We start from the raw sequence: 12,999 nt of genomic DNA, 5'->3' as shown, positions 1-12,999 counted from the left end.
TTAATTTTCTATATGCATGTATGCATGTTTCTGGAATTTATATTCTTTCCCGTCATTGATCTCTCTATTCATGAACTATACAAAACTGATTTAACTCCTGAAGAGCTATAAAAATCACCAAGTTAATATATATACCTATTTTTGTGCCTTTAGTAGATATATTATTATTTTTAGAAATAATATAGAAAAATCTTTTATTTTCTTAGTCATTCACAAAATAACTTTTGCATCTCTTTGACTTTCCATGAAGTAAGAAGCAATATATGATAGAAATTTAGATGCTTCTCTGTGCCTTGCTTTCCTTATACTGGGAAATTAGATGAATTAATTCATGTTTATCTCTTAGAGTGGGCATATAATAAGTACCCAGTGTTAGCTATTATTTTTAAAAATGAGTAAATTAAGACTCCTATATTTCTCTCTACCTCTTTTACCACTATTCTATCCTCATGCCCTTCTGCCAACTTTTGTGAGGTTTTATCATCTCTTCTGTAACCATAATTAATCCTTTCATGGTGTGTCCATTGGTTGAGTCTAAAATTGAAAATATCAATACACATTGTTTCCATTATTGTGATTTGTTAATATTGATTTCAAAGTGTCTTTAATTTAATTTTTAATCATGTGTCTTCATCAAGTCACTAATATTATCTATCTTCCTAAACATATTCTATTCGTGGTAAGGGATGCAATGTAATTATTGTAGATACATTTCCCAGAACCCTCTGAATTTTTATTTCAATCTGGACCAGGTGCTCTCTGGGATAGATGCCAACCTGTCATCCTGACTTCTTGTCCTGGATTAGAGTCAGTTATCTTGGATCTCCAGTCTTTACCTTTCTTGAATTTTATTCTTGTTTTGGCTAAAGAATATCTTCAAAAGTAATTTTCTTAAAAGCATGCATGAGGAATAAGCCTACTGAATTTTTACAAGTCTGAAAGTGACTTAATTTTCCCTCTCATTTGATTGACATGTTTACTGGATATATAATATTAAGTTCATAATTATTTTTTTTCTCAGAATTGAAGCTATAGCATCCAGGCATTTTTGTTTTTGTTGTTTATAAGCAATATGAATTTATTTAAATACTTTGGAAACACCCCCCTGCCCCCACAAATGATGCCTGCACCTAAAAGTTACATAAAAATGACCCAAAATATTTTAAAATAATAGATTTGAAGGTCATTTGTAGTTTTTCCCTCTTAACAAGAGTGCATTCAGCTGGACAGTATATTACAAACCATATCAAATCATGTTAAGGCAGATGATGAATCTGGTTGCATTTGTTATGACTCCCAGGAGCAAGTGATATTGTGGGAGTTGGGCATTCTTCCTCCCAGGTGTGTGGTCAGTTGGCCCAGGAAAGGGCAGTCCTGGAGGCAGCAGGTAGAGGCCCTGCCTGTCTTGTCACTGCTCATTCTCAGTCACTTTTCTGTGACTGAAGTGGATATGGAACCCTGGCCCTTGTTGGCATCACTGATGCACACCCACTGCCAGTTGACTGACTCCTTCCACAGGGTCACGTTATTGTCTCTGCCTGAGATAGCCAGGACGTTGGCTGTGATGGACAAGCTCACATGCCATACAACATCATTGAACTTGTGCAACAGTTTGGGAGACCATGTATTGCCCGTGGCATCATCACAGGTACAACTGAACACTCGACCATCCTGGGAGCAGCTGGCAATGGTGCTGGTAGGCAGGCCAATGGAGCTGGCCCAGGCCATGTCTCAAACCCAGTCACTGTGTGCTTTCAACTTCTGCTCTTCCTTCCACTGGCTGTCCTCCTCCTCCTTCCACAGTTTGATGAGGTTGTCACAGCCACCTGATGCATATTTCTTGACATAGTTGGACTTCTGCCCAGATGGCTGGTTTATGAAGCTTCCAGGCATGACAGCAGGGGCCCAGCTCACTGCTTTGAAGCCAGTAGTATGAGCGTTATTGATCTTCTTCACTTCCCACTGGCCCAACATGGAATAGGTCAGTAGGGAGATGGCCCCATTGAAGCTCCCATAGGCCAGGATCAGGCCCCTGATACCCAACTGAATGTGCTGTAAAAATATCTGTGATTTTTATTGGTAACAAAATCACAGGTATTGCTATAACTCCTGTAGTTTGTGCCTACATTCAGAATGGATAGAAATGCTAAAGTTTAGAGATTAGAGAAAATAAAAATATGATTTATTTCCTTCCAAGTTCACAGACCTCCTAAATTTTATCCATGGACTTTTATTGATGAACCCGTGAGTTAGAGTAAAAGCTTTTTGAGGTGTGGAAGACTGTATGTTCCAAAGATGACAGCAATAATATTTCCCACCCCCTCATGCTCTTTCACTATATGACCTTGATACTCTCACATCAGCAGGTAGAATATTTTTCCACCCCCTTGAATCTGGGTGAGCCCATGACACTTTTGAACAACAGCATATGTTAGAAGTGATGCTATACCAGTCTGAGCATAACTCTTAACTGAGCTGTCCACTTCTGCTTCCTTCCTCATAGAAGCAAGACACCATGTAAGACGTGCAGTTATCCTAGATCACCATGCTGCAAAAAGCCCAAGCTATATGAAGAGGCCCTGGAGGATAAAATACCATATGGAGGAAAAAGGTGACCAAGAAACACAAGTATCAGACCCCCAAGTGAAGAAGCCATCTTGGAAATGGGTCCTTTAGTTCTTGCCACCCTACTTGCTGCCACATGGATCAGAGGTGAACTGTCCCTCTAGGCTCTTCCAGGATTCCTGACACATAAAATTGTGGGCAAAATAAATTGCCTGTTTTAAGCCACTGAATTTTGGGGTAGTTAGTTTGGCAGTGATAGGTAATGGGCAATCATGTATCCTTCACATTGATTAGCAAACTGACAGGCATAAATGAGGGGCTCAGGAATGGTTGACAAATTGAGACTTGCGTGGCATTTTGGTGTCAGTAGGAACCACAGGGAGTAATATAATGTGATGAAAGTATATTGTCTAATAGATGGCCTATGGTTCGAAGGTACCTCAGCCCCCTTTCCAAGACCTCAGATTAGCCAAATCCTTCCCAAATGCTGACTCCTCGATTGGTCTCCAAAGGTTACAGTCTCTTCATAGAAGAGTATATATAGGATGATTAAAGAGCACATAATGAAAATGCACGTTAGAATGGTGTAGTTGTACTGGAAGCAATCTCTGTGCATCTGAAAACTTGGTCTGGGTCTGGAAACAGACCTCAAGGGGCCCTATTGTATCATGGCTATGAGCACAGGCTCTGAAGTCAGTGTGTTATGGCGGAAATCTGGGTCAGCCGTAGAGCCTGCTCTGTGACTAGGACATGCAAGTCTTTCTGTGTCTCAGTTTACACATCTGTAAAATGTATATAAAACAGTATCCTCCTCATAGATGTATAGTGAGATTCAAATGAGTTAATACATTTGGTTGGCACATATAGCTCCCACTGAAAACCAAATGGACCTCTCTTGAATACTTTCAGTGACTCTTGAATTATTTAGGTGGTTCCTAAATTATTTAGGTGGTTCCTAAATGCCACATGTGGTTTTTAGATACTGCGCATATCAACTTTTTATGATAACGGTAGTCTATATTTAGTTTAATCTATATTAGAAAATTTATAGCCAGCATTTCTGAGTTCATATATAGGATAGGATAACATTATAAAATATATTAAGCCATAAATAGTATAGCTAAGGCCCAAATGGTAAAGATGAAACTGAAATGCTTGAAATTGGCATGTGGGAGCTGCAAATCTGGGAGTCTGCAAAGGAGAGAGGAACAGAGAAATGAAGTCATTTATTCATGTGCAATGAACCAGCATCAAATGCCATCAATTCTTTGCCTCAGTCTATTTTATTTCACATTTGACCACTCTATAATGGGCACACTATTTAAAGCCTAGATCTGCCTTCCAAAAGAGCAATGTATCTTTAATGGGGAAAGCTGTAATATTTTCATTTCAGCATGTTTCCCTGGAAAAGATCATTAATTGTGGTCTACAGAACACTGGTCTACAAAATTATTGTGTTAATTTGGTAAAAGTAAGTTTTCATTAGATGGACTAATTTTATTTTCATGAGCTCTGGTGTTTGGAAACCTGTCCCTGTCCCTATCTTTTAGTTGCTATCCATTGCAGGGGAGATAGTTTGCATCTTGAATTCAACCAATTTAACTAACTGCTTAAAAAATACCCACAACTTTCTAGAGGAACATACTAGAATCCAGATCCTCTGTAACATATCATTTACAATGTTTAAAACACAATCCAAAATTATTCTATATACCAAGAAACAGGAAAATGTAACCTAAAAAGGCAATGAATTAAGACTGATCGTGAGAGAACCAAGATGGTGCAATTAGCAAAAGAGAATTTTAAAGCAGTTATTAAAGATGTCTGTCGGGAAAATAGATATACAAAACTAGGAAACCAACACCAGCCATCCCTACTAATCTACAAAGTTCTTCATTTGTGGATTACGATTCACAAGAATTTGAGACAAACCTGGAGCATGAAAGAGAAGGTCCAAGATTAATAAATTCAAACAACTGAGCCCAGAGAAAACAGAGATAATTTAGGGAGCAGAGGAGAACTTGAAAAAATTCTAAGTAGCATTCTTGAAGACATTCAAGAATAGATTGCATTCCTAAAATAAGAAGGGGCCACAATGAAAAATGAACAATCAATGAATAGGGAAGAATTCTTGGAAATAAAAAAGAAATAATTGTTGCTGAAGACCAAGTTGGTGTTCTGGAAAATGAAATTTCTTAGAATGCAGAAAAATAAGACAAAAATCTGGAAAATGTGAGAGAAAATTGAGGCATGGAGAATACCAAGAAATTCAAGTTCTACACAGAGTTTCCTTGATATCAGACTTCTTGTCACCAGACCTGTATGCTAGAAGACAACAGAATACTGAATTCAAATTCTGAGGGAAATGATTTTTCAATAGGAAAATTTATACCCAGCTGACTGATAGGTAAGCGGGAGGGCATTATATAGACATATTAGAACCAGAAAACTTAGAGCCCATGCACCCATAAAAAAAAAAAAAAACTTCAAGGAAGGGGAAAAAGAATACAAGAAAGAGGACTCCATGGGTTATAAGAGCAGTAAAACATGTAAAAATTTCATAAAATAAAAGTAATTCATAAAATTCATGCTAATCGCTAGGAGAACTAAAACCAGACATTCTTGACAACATTGCCTCTGATGATTGGAAGTGTATAAGAAGACCTTTTATTTTGTATTTTATACTCTTCTTTATTATCTGCATTTATTTTTGTTTTGGATACAATTACTTGTAATAAAAATTTAATAAAACTTTAAAAAGTCACCCCCTCCCTTTGCAATATAGCAGTACTTATTTTCTACATGTGTTGTCAAATTCCTTCTTCAAACATTTAATAAGAAGAAAAATTAGTGTGCATGTTTGCATTAAACCTACTTAAGAGTTAAAAAAGAGATTTATTTATACCTTCTGATTGAGTCCTATTTCTTAAGAATCATCCTATATCATACTACTTCTAGTCTAATTTTTCCCATTATCCAGTCTTCTTTAATCTATGTCTTTGTCACCCCTTGTAAGCTTTTGCTCTTTGAAGGCAAAAGGCTGATTGGAATTTGACTTCTTATTTTTCTCTGGACATTTGTGCCAGAGAATATGACTATCCTTTGCAGAACAGTTTCCTTCCAGCTGAATGAGAAGCCCGCACCAGGATGACCTGGTGTTCATTCATCAGTCAGTCTGGCAGCTGTCCCTGGGTCACTGTGAGTTCAGACTCTTCTCTAGGCAGGCTCAAAAGATGGGGTGATGCCCACAAGGTGAAAACCTGTCCTTTGAATGCTACATCACTGAGGAATGCTGCAGCACAGGGGATTGGCCTGGCATGTCCGCCCTTATTCAGCCATCTGTTCAGATGTTTCCACAGAGTCTCTCTGTCAGCAGGGCCTGTGGCGGATGAGGATAAACAGCAGCACGATTAGGACACCAGACACCAGGCAAAAGACAATGGCAAGGATGATCCTTACAACTGTGAGAAAATACGAAGAACATTATTGTAAAGTAATGGATTAGGAAAACATGAAGATAATAAAATTAACTGATTAGGAAAATATGAAGATCACATATCATTGCTGATTTCTGCCTTCATGTAAAATTTCAGTGCCATTTCTGAAACAGCCATGAAATCAGCATAGTGTGGTGAAAAGAGCACTGGACTAAGAAATAGGAAATGACCTAGGTTCCAGTTCCAGCATGACTTTTGACCTTTGGGCCTCAGCTCTTCCACTATAAAGTAAAGGTAATTGACTGAAGTATTTCTAAGGTCCTCTTTCAGCAATAACTTCATGCATTTTTCTACAGTTAAAATTATTGGGCCTCCCTGGTGGCTCAGTGGTTAGGAATCCGCCTGCCAATGTAGGGGACATGGGTTCGAGCCCTGGTCCGGGAAGATCCCACATGTCACAGAGCAACAAAGCCCGTGTGCCACAACTACTGAGTCTGCATTCTAGAGCCCGTGAGCCACAACTACTGAGCCTATGTGCCACAGCTACTGAAGCCCACATGTCTAGAGCCCGTGCTCCGCAACAAGAGAAGCCACCACAATGAGAAACTTTTGCGTGGTAATGAAGAGTAGCGCCCGATCACCGCAACTAGAGAAAGCCCATGTGCAGCAACAAAGACCTGATGCAGACAAAAATAAATAAATAAATTTATTTTTAAAAAGTATCAATTGTTCATGGTGTCAGGGTCAAAGGGAATTCTGAATACTGCCATCAGTAATTGGGTCTAAAATAAATGGAATATCAATACTCTTTGAATTTAATTTTCAGTAAATGTCTTTTAGAGAAGAAACCTGAGCACATGTTGACTATGGTAAGAATTTTTAGGATAACTGTGTACTATTGCTATTTTGTACCTTTATTTACACATATCCCTTTGATAGCTGACCAGTCATGAAGCAGATATATGGGGTTGTTTTTTATGAGATGCTATTCATTATTTCATCTGGAAAGATACTTCTCCCACCCAACACACACCCTAGTCCACTATAGTATATACATCATAAATATCTGCTTGCACTATCTCTAAATGTATGTCTGATTTTCATTGTAAAAATATGGGATTGCTAGTTGGTTTAGGCAATAGGAGAGGAAACATATTTCTGATCCTGGCAGCCCTGTCTACAGAACCCTACTGCTCCATGGAACACAGTTGAAAATCACATATTTAGCTTAACCTTATCATTGTAGAGATGAAAAAAATGAGAAGCAGAGAGATTAGATAATTTGGCTAAGATTAAGCAGATAATTGCATTTGGGTTGAAATACATTGGGTCTTATAAGTCTCATGAGTTTAAAACCATCTATTCACTAATGACTGCCAAATTTAAATCTTCCCCAAACTCAAGGCTCAGATATCCAACTGTTTGTTCAACTCATTCCCTGGGACATCTAATAGGCACTTCAATCTCAACAAGTCCAAAACTGAGCTCCTAGACCCCTTGCTCCCCACCACCCTCCCCTGCCAAATCTGTTCTTCCCACAGCCTCCCCCATCTCAGTTGATGGAAACTTCCTACTTCTAGAATCTCAGCCCCCAAATCTTGGAGTCTCCCTTGATTCCTCCCTTTCTCTCACATCCTATACCTAATCTCTCAGGAAATCCTGTTGGTTCTACCAAAAACTATATCCAGAAACCAATGATTCAGCCACCAGTCTGGTTTGAACCACCATCATTTTTTTTTTTTTGATGTGGACCATTTTTAAAGTCTTTATTGAATTTGTTATAATGCTGCTTCTGTTTTATGTTTTGGTTTTTTTGGTCACAAGTCATGTGGGATCTTAGCTCCCCAACCTGGGATTGAACCCACATCCCCTGCATTGGAAGGTGTAGCCTTAACCACTGGACCACCAGGGAAATCCCCAACCACCATCATCTTTTTATGGGATCAGTACCATGCCCTCCTACTTGTTCCTAGCTTCTATCCTTTCTCCCTACAATCTATTTTCAACACAGTAGCCAAATGGCTTCAAGTCAAATCATGCCACTCCTCTACTTAAAACAAAGTCTCCAATGAATGCTCATCTCACTAAGAATGAAAGCCAAAATCCTGATAACAGTTTACGAGGCTCTATATCATCTTGCCTTATTAACCTCTTGGATTTCCTCTCCTACACGCTCCCTTCACTTACTCTCTTTTGGCCACACAGGCCTTCTTGTTCCTCAAACACACCAGGCATTCTCCCCCTTACCACCTTTGCTATAGTTGTTACCATTGTCTAGATGCTCTTCTCACAAATCCCTGCACCAGGTAACTCCACCACCTTCCTTGCTCAAATCTTATCTTCTCAACGAGGGCTTTTTATTTAAAAATGTAACCTATATGTCCTCTCCCCACACCTATCCCCACTTAACACTTGTGATCCTCACCTTCCAAAATACTTATTTATTATGTTTATTATTTATTATCCATCTCTCCTTCCCTCTAACAGAATGTATGCTTCATGAAGGGAGGAACATTTATCTTTTTTGTTCATGAACATACCCCAAGCGCTTAGAACAGTACCTCACACAAAGCAGGAGCTCAGTAAATATTTGTGGAAAGAATTAATGATCTAGAACTCATAGGTTCTCAATTCTTAGTTCAGTGTTTTTCTCATGATGTCAGGATGCCTCTTGGTGCCGTGAGAAGGTGAATATTAATCAAATTAGATCTTGGTGGACCAGTGCCATTAGCACCGCAGATGGAGTTAATGTAAAGTTGGAGGGAAATAAACAGAATTGAGGAAGAAAGGAAAGGACTAAATGAAAATGAGGGAAGAAGGCAAGAGACTAATGATTCTTTAAAATTAATGGCCATGGCTGACTTTCTGTATTTGGAAATTTATTTTCAATTTTTTTTGGTCTATGTTGTAATATGCTTTCCGAATCTTTTTTCTTCCTTTTCTCCTTCCCAGATATGCAGTGAGCACACAACATATGGCAGGCCAGCTGTGTGTTGGGTTCTGGGGTTTCATGATCCTTGCTCGTGAGGAGATAAATATCTAATGCGAGAACCAGATAGATAATTATGAGGTGATGTGATAAATAGTAAAGTAGAGGTGTAAAAGATATGCCATTGGAACAGAGAGAAAGTTGAAATGAACAAAAAGTGTTCACTTGGAAGAGAGTTTGGAAAGTCTTCTGAGAAAATGATAAGATTTGAGCTGGCCTTTGAGGTAAATAAACTTTTGTCATGAGACAGAATGAATTGCACGAGAGTGTCTTTGGGCAATAATGAGCAATTGCCTGTGCCTGGAATATAGGTTGTGGCGAGGTGAGACCAGATATGTAGGTTGAGGCTCAGGTTTTAGAAGGTCTGGTTTATCATGGGGCAAATGGAAATCATCAGCAATTATTACACATGGAAGTGACATGACCCAGCAAAACTGGAAAAAGAAAAGATGGTGGAGATATTCTCGGCCTGATAGCTATTAAAATGCCTTTGACAAGATACTGAGGGCTCAGCACTGGAAGTGTGGCCCTGAGAATGCAGATGAGGGAATTCAAGAGATGCTGCTAAAGTATAATTGAAAGGCTTTGTCATGGACTAAATATACTGGTAAAGGAGATGTTGTGGTCAAGGCCACCCCATATGTTCCAGGTTGGGTGAATGAGAAGCTGATTAAGCTGTGAAGTGAGATTGAAAGCACATTAGAAAGGATCCATTTGGAGTAGAGGAGATAATAAAATTTGTTTCAAATGTAGGATTGAGATGGGTTATTATCCTGGTAGAGATGATCAGTAGGCAGCTGGAAAAAAACAGGTCTAGAATTCTATATATAGATATGAAAATAAGGATTAGAGAAGTAGAAGATAGAGTCCTGGGTAATACTGATGCATGGTGACTGGAATAAGAAAACAAGGGACACCATCATTTAGGGAGTTGATAGAAGTTACCAATCCAACAGAAACTCAACAAAATTCTGAGAACAAAGAGAAGACTCAGAAGAGGTTTTTTCTCTCTCTCTCTTTCCTTCTCCTTCATGCTTATTTTTAAAAATTATATGCTCCCTTGTACTGTAAAAGATTTTGTGAGTTTGTTTAGAGGAATGTCCTGGAATCTGAGAAAAGAGAGTGATTAATTGTATCTTATTTCAAAGAGGTCTAATGTGGGTAATGACTGACAAGATGTCCTACTACATGGGGAAAGCTGCTGAAGGCAGTGTGAATTGGTACTACTTTTTAGAAAACTATTTTGGCAATATGTGTCAAAAGCCTCTTCCTGGTGCCATTAATCCCCAAGTCCAGTCTACTCTACTTTTCTCTCTTTGAATATTTTTGCTTTTCTCCTTCACTTTTACCAATTTTTTTGATTATTTCAACATCTTCCCAACTGTTCTTCCCCCACCCACTTTTCTTCAATCCATTCTCCCACTAGACCCAAAGAGGTCTGTCTAAAACAAGAGGCCAGTCACATCATCTGTCCGCTGCCTAAAATCTTTTAATGACCAGAACTACTCAACTTGACCTACGAGACACTTAATGCCTGCCTTTCTAGCATCTTTGCATTCTCACTAGAGATACTTTTTCCAGTACCTAAAATGCCCCATGCTGTCTTTAGCCTCTTGGCCTTTATGTATTTTCCCTGTTTGTCTATAACATTCTCCTCTCTCATTTCCACTCACCTAGTTAATTCCTTGTCTCCTTCAGGTTTGTGTTTAAACATCTCCCACTTTGAAAAGACTTTTCTGACCCCTTAGAATTAGGCTAGTTGCCTCTGCTATATGTTTTTATAGTTATCTGTGTGTTCTTCATTATAGTACTCACCATGCTGGATTGTTTGAGCTTGTCAAATTCTCTATCTCTCTGTCCTCCTTGCCTGCCTCCCCACATCTGTAACAAAGTCTACAAGTCACATAGGGAGATTTTGCTGGTCTTGCTGCTGTTTCCTTATCAAACTCAATGCCTGGAGAGTGTTATAGGCTTGAATCTCGACACTACCACTCATGGTTCTTTTGTGACGTTCAGTTTTCTTCCCTATAAAATGGGGATGTGTGATTTTGACAGGAAAAGGGAAAGAGGCCACTGAATTAGGCATGGATGACTTTCAAAAGGGAAGTTTCAAAAAAGAGATGAAGGAAGGATGAATATCATTTTACAGAATAGTTCAGGAGTGAGAAGGAGAGGAGGAAATAGAGTTGGAGAATGTAAATTTTTAGTTTGAGAAAATTGGGATTGACGAGAATGAGATGGAGCAGGCACTTGAAGGTGCTCTTGATAAGAGACTTGAATATTTTCTTAGCAGAGGGGACAGAGCCAGAGCAGAGGAAGAAAATGAAGCTAACTAGGAGATTCATCGAGGTCCAAGGAGACTGTAGAGGTGGGATCATATGCCTGAGGAGAGGAATTAAGTTATTCAAGGAGGAGCATGTTTTCCTGAGGGACAGCAGGAAAGACAGGTGAAAGCTACTGAGATATTTTGAGGCAGTGACAGGAGAACTGAAAGAGTTTTCAGTGGATTATTTTGATCTTCTCAGGACACTTCATGAGAATTAAAGAAAAGATGGAATTAGAAGTTTGGGAAAATCAACAAGACCTTCCTGTAGAAAACAGGGAAAGAGTCCAGTAAGGGTGAATACATTTATCATGCTGTGTTGAAAGATCCAGCTGAGGTTGGACTAGAAATGTCCACATTCATAGTTTGAAATGGTGATAGTTGGTTTCATTTAGCTACACTCATCAGATCAGAATGAAGAAGCTGTGTGGTTGATTTGATCTAGGGGTGGGTATCAGTGAAGCAGTCAGTGTATGGGGAAGGCCATTATTATGACTGTCAGAATTGCCTAGGTTGAGGGCAGGAGTGGGGGTGATGAGTGAGTTGGGGTTTACCAAAGCAAGTTACCAATGTCACTAATGAATGATGAGACATCTCCTGGGAAATTCATGATAATAACAAGGATGTGAAAAAGGTATAGTAATCAGATGGCCTCATCTCTGAGGAAGTAGGGGTGCTGGAAGGGACATTATTGAACAGGGGCTTTAAATAGAAATGGGAGAACAGGAGAATGCCAAAGTGACTATGCTGGAAACAGAGGCCAAAGACACAGACACAGTGGTATAAATATACAGATATATAGTCAATGAGTGGGTCTTTACAGTGCAGTTACATTCAAGGCTCATTCATAGCTTCTCTCCCCCATTTATTGAACAACTGACATCCAGGCTTCTGACATCCGGGCCCAGCCATGAGGAAATCAGGCTAGGTATGGAGGGTGGAACATTTGTTCAATTAGCAAATATTGATTAAAGGCACCAGGTTCTCAGCATTGCCTACTGGCTGAAGATTCAAGGAGGAAAAAAGTATGGATCCTGCCTGTAAGAAGCTCATGGTTAAATCTTGGGCATGTGTTTATGTGCTATAGATTCTCAGCTTTACAAAGATTATGAGGGGAAACTGGAACCTCCTAACAGTAAATCTCTTTCCTACCAAATAACTGGAGTTGGAGATTGAGGTAGGGTTGGGAGAATGCAAGTGAAGAAAGTCTGACTATGTTAGTAAAATTTTGGAATTAAAGAAGCATTTTCTAAAACAAGAATTTTATTACTTTCAAGTAACATAGTATGAAACTTAGACTTATGAATTTCCCAGCAAAGCCTCTGGTTAATTTAATTGATATGAGAATGAAGTTAATTGGGCCTACCAGCACTAGGTGAAAACACTGCTCATAGGTATAAGGAGAATTTCATGGATGGAAATACCCTAAGGAGTAGGGTGGTCAGGCATTCTGTATATACAGGATATGTCCTGTTAATGGTTTTGTACTGCTTCCTCTACTGGCTTTCTCAGGGCACTGTTAGTGTCTCAAATTCAGCTTTTTTTCAATAAATTATAAAAATTCAGCAGTTAGAGCTATTTATCAAATTTATCTGGGCATCCTGTACTTTTTTTTTTTTTAACATCTTTATTGGAGTATAATTGCTTTACAATGGTATGTTAGTTTCAGCTTCACAACAAAATGA

General features: G+C 38.8%; 1 pseudogene; it reads right to left on the bottom strand.

The window, feature by feature from the left end:
• Positions 1-232: 232 nt before the first annotated feature.
• Positions 233-2,073, bottom strand: LOC113612018 (protein SEC13 homolog pseudogene; annotated as a pseudogene).
• Positions 2,074-12,999: the final 10,926 nt, after the last annotated feature.

The sequence above is a fragment of the Aethalodelphis obliquidens genome, unplaced genomic scaffold (genome assembly GCF_003676395.1).
Source record: "Aethalodelphis obliquidens isolate GAN/ISIS:26980383/991018 unplaced genomic scaffold, ASM367639v1 scaffold72, whole genome shotgun sequence".
Taxonomy (NCBI): Eukaryota; Metazoa; Chordata; class Mammalia; order Artiodactyla; family Delphinidae; genus Aethalodelphis; species Aethalodelphis obliquidens.
The sequence above is the reverse complement of the archived record's forward strand: the minus strand, read 5'-3'. Positions and strand labels throughout refer to the sequence as shown.